Raw genomic sequence first — 9,107 nt, 5'->3', positions numbered from 1 at the left:
ATCTTAAATTACATACACCATGACAAGCCCTTTAATAATAAAAGTAAACATATTAAATGTACTTATTAAATGTTAAAGCAACAAAGAATCAGTTTAAATCCAATAATTTATCTTTCACAGTTGTGTTGATTGCCGGCTTGCCCAAACATTGAACAAGGAAGTACCGGCTTGGGAGATGATCATGTGGTAGTGAGAACTTCAAGTTGGGGGAGGCGCCACCATGTCTACACTTAAAATATTCAAAGAAAATGTAAAAATTTAATTGTACCTTAATATAGTACCTACATTGTTTTCATTTTAACTTTTAAGTTTAATAAAAATGAAATTAAAAGTATACATAAGTACTGCAAGTTTTTGAATTATTTATCTACTCTATATTATGCAAATACAATAATTGATTTAAATTTAAAATAAAAATATAAATACTATTAAGGTGATGAATTAATTTTTCTAACATTTACGGCCCTTTTTAAACCTTCGTAATTTTTATATTATTAAAGTTATCGTGATGAAAATTCTTGACAAGAAAGTTCAATAGTAACACAATACGTCTACCGTTTTAGAAACATGATTCCATGATATTTTCTCGATAGAAAAAAAATACAAAGTTCTCATTGTTATTTTTTTATAATCTCTGGCATCTTCAAAATAACAAACGTAAAGTTACGACTTTTTGGATATTAACTATAAAATATACAACCTATACGTCTACCGTGTTAGAATTTTGAAATATGCGATGGTTTTGAAATAAACAAGAAATACTTGAAATTAGCGCCTGACCAGCCAATATAGCGAGAGCCGCCCTGTACCTTCCTACCCCGATCGCTGCACGAGTCATTCCCGCTACGGCCGTCACACGGGGAACTTGTGTCGCTCGCGCAATCGTAAAAAAGGGTGACAACACGATAAGACAAAATGAGACAAATGGGGACAATAAAGAAAATAAGAAGAAGAAACATAAAGGTTGGAGGAAAAAGAATGCTTACAATTGGAACAAATTAATGAAGTAAGTTGGTTTTATTTTAAATTTGATGATAATTGTATTATAGACGATGTTTGATATGTACCCCTGTTTTAAGTACATAACGAATGTGTAAGATTTTTTCATTTATAGCATAGATAATCTTTTCAGAAATCCGGAATCCAGAAGGAAAATAAACCCACTGATTGTTCACAATGTGAACCCACTCCTTCGTAAGTACCTTTATTCAGTCAAAAATGTATGTTATCAACGTTCTACTGGTTTTATCGCATGATTCCATTTTTAGCAAAAAGCAACAAAGTGCAAAGAAACATGGTGAACTTAGTGGAAGTATGGCGGACATAATATGGAACAGGAGCTCATTGGAGTAGTATTATATTTAAAAAAATACGAAATAATTTCAAGAATTACATTTCTTAGAAGGTGGTAGATAAGTATGTTGTATAAAGAATTTGATGTTGATATTTATTTCATTTATACTTACTACACCTGTGCGGGAAATTGCTTAGTAATAAAACAGGTTTATATTCATATTTACATAGTAATGTGAGTTTTCATTTCGAAAAATTTTGTGTAAGTATATTAAATTGAGTTCCTGGGTGATCTGGAAACACAATTGGGCCCGGAAGATGGCGCTGCAGTCACTCCTCCTAATGACATGAACCGATTTGGATGAATATTTGTGTGCACATTTCATTTTTGTGGGATGATTGGTTGATTCGCTTTCACATTAGCTAATATTATGTATTTTTGTTGTTAGAAAGTAAACTTAATTTAATGTTTATAATACATTATTATTGGTATAAATAAGCCAGTGTTCGTCTCACATTGCTGTACCTGCCTACCTACCCTACCAGGGCCTAACTTTGTTCTGGCTATTTTATTTTGATTATTTGTAATGAATAATTACAATAATTATAATAGAGTGCAAAAAATAAATACATGCGTCAATATATTTTGTGTTTTTTTTAAACAATTTTTTTATTCCGCGGCTTTGCTCGCGTGGAATTAGGTTATATCGTGAATCCTGTTTTATCCCACAGAAGTGTTCAGTTCGGATAAAAAGTATCCTATGTGTAAATCCAGGCAATTAGCTATATTTTATCAAAATTGGTAATGTAGTCTTGACGTGATTAAGTAACAACTAACAAAAAAATATACAAATTAACATCCAAAGTTTCGCATCAGTTTTACTGTATTAGTGATATCTTCCACTCTTGACTTTGACTGAGTAGAATTAAGGTTTATAACTTCTTTCAGAAATAGTACCTTTCATTTCTGGGCATGATGTAATATCTACGTCAGCATCAAATTCTATCTAAATCAATTCAGTAGTCCGCGTTATTGAGTACCATTTCATTTTTTCAGAGTAACAATATTTTTTGTTATTTTAAAGATTATTTATAACCTGTATTATTTTGTAATAAAGTAAACATTACGAAATAATAATAATTATTAATAATGTCTAAGTAGTTGTTGGAAAGAAGATTATTTGTTTATAAGCAAGAAAATAAAACCAATAAATCAACAATTGAATAAATGTATAACAATATTATAACTGTATGACGACTCCATACATGTTTGTCCCGAGTCGGCCAGCGGCAGCGCGGCGAGTTTGCAATGAATGACTTCGCGCACACCCGCGTTCGCGATAGCGAGCTATTAGACTCCGCCCGCCAAGCAGTGGATTTTTTTTTGTGTATCGTCTTAATCTATTAGTGTAGGAATTATTCATTGTGATGTAAATATAAAGTTTTTGTTTATTGCATTTTAAGTTTTAAAGGCTGGTATTATAAATAAGACTTTATTTTTTTAATCAAGGGTCTTTTTAATATGCTATTTACTTACAAATTTGGATTTGAGTAATATACCTAATTATTAATATTTAATCAAAATAGAATTGAATCTATTTTCAAATAATTCCATGTTTTATTACATTTTTTTATATATAAATGTTATCAAGAGAAGTAGGAGCAAATGTTTTGTCAATGAATAAATAAAAAGGACTAAATAAAGATTTTGGATTTATAAAATATGTTTTTAATTGCACTAATACATTTAAAGCATGATATTGCTTCCTATTGAAAAAAATATATTCATATGTTGCGCTGGCACTTTATAGCTTCTTGAATACTATCAATGCTTCCATGTGGTTACGCTGGGTAATCTTATTCCTAGTGCTCGGAATTGATTGTAGAATCTGGAAATAAATAATGGTATTATTTCTCAAAATTAAATGAGATCCCTAACATAAGTATAATATGGGTAGTGCATTTGAGTGTAGATTTACTTTTAAGTGTTTTATTATATAAATAATATAACATGATAAAATAAATTGAATCAAGAAGAAATAATAAACAATCTTTTATAGATTTACATTAAATAGGTATTAGATAAAATTTATGTTTAGAGAATAAGTAGGGTTGCATTTTATTATATAGAGAAATAACAAGTGGAGAATGTGTACATAAACAAACGTATTTTTAAATATACTCTTAAGATTTGCATTGGGTATGGTACTTACATTACTTTTATCTTACACAGATAAATCTGTAGGTTATAATTGTATTTTAAGATTGTTCATATGATGCCCCCATATCTCATAGAGACTCGTGATGATTGCGCACTTCGCAATAATAAATTATTTACACGATTCTTCTTAAATCAAAAGGTTTGAAGCCTTTTCTTGGAACAACCCGATGTAGGTTAATTTTGCATTTTTAATATAATAAATGTATTATCTTCTTTAAAAGCTTCATTTATTAAATAGATTTCCAACTACATACGTTTCACTTAAATTTGATGTGTATTCTTTTAATAATATTCAAAATAATGTTATAAAAGTTCCATATTTACAACTTCACTAAAATTGCTTAAAACTGTCATTATTGACATTATAACAAGAATGCTAAATGTCAAAGAGAGCGTGCCGGTTCCAATTTTTCGATTGACGTCTCGAAACCGCTCGAAACAGTCTCGGAGCAATTATCAAGCCTGGAGAAGTAACAATTAATTGAACAATAAAGCACTAGTTTGGCCTTTTTGGCTTATGGCAAAATGTCATGCGAAAAAAGAGGACAGATATATGTCAGTTCGACAGTTTGAAATGACATGTAGCCATTTCAATTTGTTTTAGTGACCAGTCTGGTCACTAACGCATGGTGATTTTAATTATTGTTTTTGAAGTGAAAAACGTGTTTTCTAGTTTCTTATGTTATTTTCTGAAAAGATTATTTACTAAAGATTACATGGCTTGTTTTGTTCACGGCTGTAAAAGCCGTAGTACTGGGAAATCGGATGAAGATTGGAATTTGTCTTTTCACAGGTTAGTGTTTTGATCAATTTTTTTGTTAATTGTATTATAAATAAGTTAATTTACGTTATTTTCATAATCATCTATGTTTTATCTAACCGTAATCATTGAAATGAAATTATAATCAGCTTAGTTTTTAGAAAAAATGCAAAATATAACTTCCATAGTGTTGTGCAATAATTATCGATACTTGAGTAGGTACGAAGTACTTCATTGATAATGACTGCTTTAGGTTAGGAGAAAAAAAAAGGTATTTAGAAGTCTAAGTATGGATTTTATTGTTATTTGCAGGTTTCTGGCTTGAGAAAAATTAAAAGATGTTTGGGTTAAAGCTATAGCACAAGGTAAATTGGAAGCCTTCAAAACATTCTCGGCCTTGTTCAAATCATTTCTAATCAGACGGGAAGAAAAGCAGAGTGCTTTGCAGAGATGCTGTGCCACAAGTTTAAGGTGGCATCTATTTTAAATAATAAATATTGTAATTTGTTAATTAAGTATCGAAATAAAATGTTGTAAAAATTTTTTTTTAATTTTATTTGTTTTATTTGAAGCAATTTATTTTAAACTTTTACCAATTTTTTCCTTGTGGGAATGAGTTATTTTCCCGCGGTAAATTGTAGCCTATATGTTATTCTGATGTTTAATCTACAATATGTATAATTGTAAAGTTCCATAAAAACTCATTCAGTAGTTTTTTCGTGAAATAATATCAAATGTCCATTCTTATATATTTTTGCTTTTATAATATTAGTAGGATACTATTATTGATTTGTAAAAAGATCAACCAGGTGGAAGTCAGATTCGCGCACGAAGGGTTCCGTATAATTCTATGAATGAATCTATGAAAACAGGAAAAAATACGTACCTTTTTACGAAACCATAAAAAACAACCTAAACCGGAATACCTAATAATATTTTTTTATAAATACCACTACCATACAATGCAAGGCAGTCAATACGCATCGTAAATGAATAATTCCAAATTAAACGAATCTTAAAATTTGGAATTACCTATCCATAATTCAAAATTAAAAGAATCTTAAATTATCTTCTAGCAATTTTATAACTTAATTTTTTTATTTATCGATATTTTAGTATTCGATAAAGTGGCAAGCACTACCTTTTTAGAACAAAAAGTGGCTACATGTGGATTTGAATGCCAAGCCGATAACAGTGTGTTGTCTCTTTCTATCGCATTAATTAGGGTATTGAATAAAAGAGAGCCACTATATAAGAAACGTTCAATTAATTGTTACTTCTCCAGGCTTGTTAATTGCTCCGAGGAAACAGTCTTGTTGCAATTGGTTTCCATATGTTTTAGAAGGTCCCGGTGCCAAAAAAGTAAGATTATTTTGTGAACGCAACAAAACGTACCCATAATAAGACTGTTATTCTAAAGGTGCCGGTTACCCCCCTGTTCTAGAAAAACGTGAGAAAAACCAAATCTAAAATAATATCCAACAAAATAATGATATTATAACTTATTAAGTAGAAGAAGTATTATAATAATGGCATACCGATAAGGCTATTCAAATTGTAGAATTTTAAAAGATATAATATAGGGTGTTTTCCGATATGCACTGCGACCACTGTAAGGTGTGACGTCAATTCAGTATACTGTGAAGCCGTTCCTTTATAGCCAGTTATACTGGTTACGATTTAAAACGGAACGCAATCCAGTATACTGTCAGCCGCATTTTTTGACGCAGCATTCAAATGAGTGTATTAAAGTTTTCTAGAACATAAAAATAAACTGTTTTGGAGTACTGTCCAATTAAAAATATTTTATTTAATATTAGTTAAGGGCTTGGTCTAGTAGTGCAAACAAATGCATCCTGTCATCCTATATGTAAATAATACAAATGTACTAAGGGAAAGTTGCTCCACTTAATTTTTAAAAATTAAATCATTCGTATGCATAATTTAATATTCGTAATAAGTACCAAAAATGACAATTTGAAACAATTTTCGTGAAAATTACACCGGGTGATTTTTTTTTATCAGTACACAAAATTTGCGAATACTTTCTATTGATATCTTCAACTTCATGTTTATATAACTGATCAACTTTTACAAAGAAATTTGGACGAAATATAAAAAAAAATAAGCTTTCCATACAAAATGCATAACTCTATACATTTTTTTCGACCTAAGTTTCTTAGTGAAAGTTGTTCAGTTTAACTAATAAACGGGTAAACAAATTTTGTATATAATAAAAAAAATGTAATGTTTGTGTTAAAAAATTATTAAATAGAAAAATACACAGATGAAAACAAAAGATATTTATTTCTGACTAGCTTCCGCCCGCGACTCCGTCCGCGCGGATGTCAGTCTTCGCGTCTTCTACAGATTTATTATACATATTATGTATAATATATAGATTTATATTGATAAACCTAATAAATCTTTTGCTAGCATTCTGATGCTTTATCGGTTGCACTGGATTTATCTCTTTTTTTTCAATCGCTTGAATGATATAGGATGGGTCCTTGATGGACATCGAATGCTGAAGTCTCGAATCAATCAATTCTGACAGTAGGCAATTTATGTAAAATCTTGATAATGGTCCATCATTTTATTTTGCCTAAACGTTACATACTTTTTTATATATTCTATTTTTAACGAATGATTCACTCCAGTCCAAACAGCAAATAAGCAGACTTCTGCTTCTGCAACGTTTAGTTGTCCCTGAATTTGGAAAAAATAGTCATGATTCTTATCTATGACAAAAGTGTTATTTTTTGCATTGTATTTCAAATATTAAATTTTTTTTTAACCGCATCTTCCGCATTCATGTCTTTTGCCGGAATTAGACATTTAACTTCTACTAGTCCCATTTTCCCTTTTTGATATGGATTGAGTGTATAAAGTAAATTTTTTAGATATTTCTCGTTATACTTTTAAAAAGTTATTATTGTCATTTTGCTCATTAGGTAAAGTAATTTCGATATCAGTTTTAAGTTTTTTGATACCTGCAACAATAACGTCATAATCGCCTGCACATACTTATCGATTACACCCTGTATACAATCCACCAACAACATTCATAATGTTTTCCTGTCCTCCTCTCCTTTACGCTGTTCACCGATACATTTTAAATGAGTAAATCTGCTACCACTGAAGGATGTTTCATTGTGATCAGCAAATTTTCACCACTGTTGTCGATTATTTGTTTTTCATTTTTAATCAGCAATTGGGAATCATCAGTTTTGTTTTTTGCAGATTGGTGATGTAGGTACCCTAACAATACGTCGAAAAGGGAAAGCATCAACGAATTATCGTTTTCGTCCTCTTTTTTTATTCTTCGCGTCTCTGTTACTTCTGTTTGTTTAGTTCTCAACACCCACTGAATTTTCTATGTTATTGTGATCTTCCATTACATCTGAGTTTTGATGATGTGATGATAATCCATTCGTTTTAATATTGGTACTTAGAGTTGGTAGACTAAACTAGAAATGGCGGGTATTTCGTATTTCTCAAACGAAAAATAAACATTTTTGGAACTTCAAAAAAATTATATTATAAGAAAATTTATGAGCTTACTTTAGTTTTAAAGAAATATACATCCCTTTACTGACACCCCGTAAAATAAAGAAATTGTTGCCAATCACCTTTGCAATCTATTTGGTTTCATTAACTTTATGTTCGAAGATAATTTTTTTTCTAGTAGTTACACGCGTATTTTTTTCGTTTATTTTCCATATCGAAATCAATTGTTTAAAAATACGAATATTTGCACAAAACTAAGATAAAAATAATCAATTAACAAAAATATTAAATTTAATGAAGTAGAGCAACTTTCACTTCGGTATGAAGGAAAATCGAGCGTAGAGCACACGTCAGAACGCTCCAGCCCAAGGAGCGCGACTAAAGAAATTCGCTAGGATTTTTCCTAATTATTTTAAATATTTTTATTTTTTTTAATATTTAAAGAATTATCAAAATTAAAAAAAAAATTTTTTTAAAGGATTAATACTCATTGGTCTTCAACCAACTCGAATAAATTAATGGAAAAAATAACTTTTGGCAGTATTTATCAATAGATTTTGTAAGGCAAAAAATGGGAAATTTAATGAATTTATAACGTTCTAATTAAGAAAATCATAAGTTTTTCGGCAATTGTATTCAGCAGTTTTTAATAACGACTATATAAGGATAATAATGCGCTGATCAGATTATGTAAATTGTAATCGGTTGCAACGTAGTGAGTGCACAAACTTAGCTCGAAATGTCTTTGGGGGAAAGAGACTTATCTTGAAGGCCTGATTAAGGTAAAATAAAGTAACTTTATAAATGTGAAAAAATTCACGCGCATTGCGTATATAACACTAATTGATAAACAAGAAAAAAAAAATCAGTTTATCATTTCATTAGCCGGGAAAAAATTGTCAAATAACTTGTTGAAAACGCAATTTTGCTAGACTGCAGCCTTAATTGTAAATTGAATTTATAATATAATAAAAGTAAGTACTTTTTCATAAAAAAGAATAAAAAAGAACTTTCAGCTCGTATTGAACATTTTTAACACAGTCTAATAAATTTAATTTTTGCAATTCTTCCATTGTTTTATTTATTAATCCAAACTATGTAATTACAGAACTTTAAAATTTTCTGATTATACTGTAGCTTTGTTTATAAGACGTTAGGCACTCGAGTGGTTTTGACTCTTTTTGACTGATCATATTACTTGCTCTGTGGACTGATCACGTGATCAAAGTACTGCGAGTACCTTACCTTGAAAACGCCAGTGCTCACAGTAGAATATGGCGGCGATTAATGACGTCATAAATTTCCCTAGTGTACTGCGGCAGT

General features: G+C 30.0%; 1 long non-coding RNA gene across 1 annotated transcript; it reads left to right on the top strand.

The window, feature by feature from the left end:
- Positions 1 to 518: 518 nt before the first annotated feature.
- LOC149907092 (uncharacterized) lies at positions 519 to 1,293 on the top strand. Its single transcript, XR_016456966.1, has 3 exons — positions 519 to 1,006; positions 1,133 to 1,194; positions 1,269 to 1,293. It is a non-coding gene; the product is annotated as an uncharacterized LOC149907092 (long non-coding RNA).
- The last annotated feature ends 7,814 nt before the right edge of the window (positions 1,294 to 9,107 follow it).

Source organism: Colias eurytheme, chromosome 7 (genome assembly GCF_061535395.1).
Source record: "Colias eurytheme isolate Ceu_HAF_F1 chromosome 7, ilColEury1 Martin Lab GWU primary, whole genome shotgun sequence".
Taxonomy (NCBI): Eukaryota; Metazoa; Arthropoda; class Insecta; order Lepidoptera; family Pieridae; genus Colias; species Colias eurytheme.
Note: the sequence above shows the minus strand (reverse complement) of the source record. Positions and strands in the feature narration are given on the sequence as shown.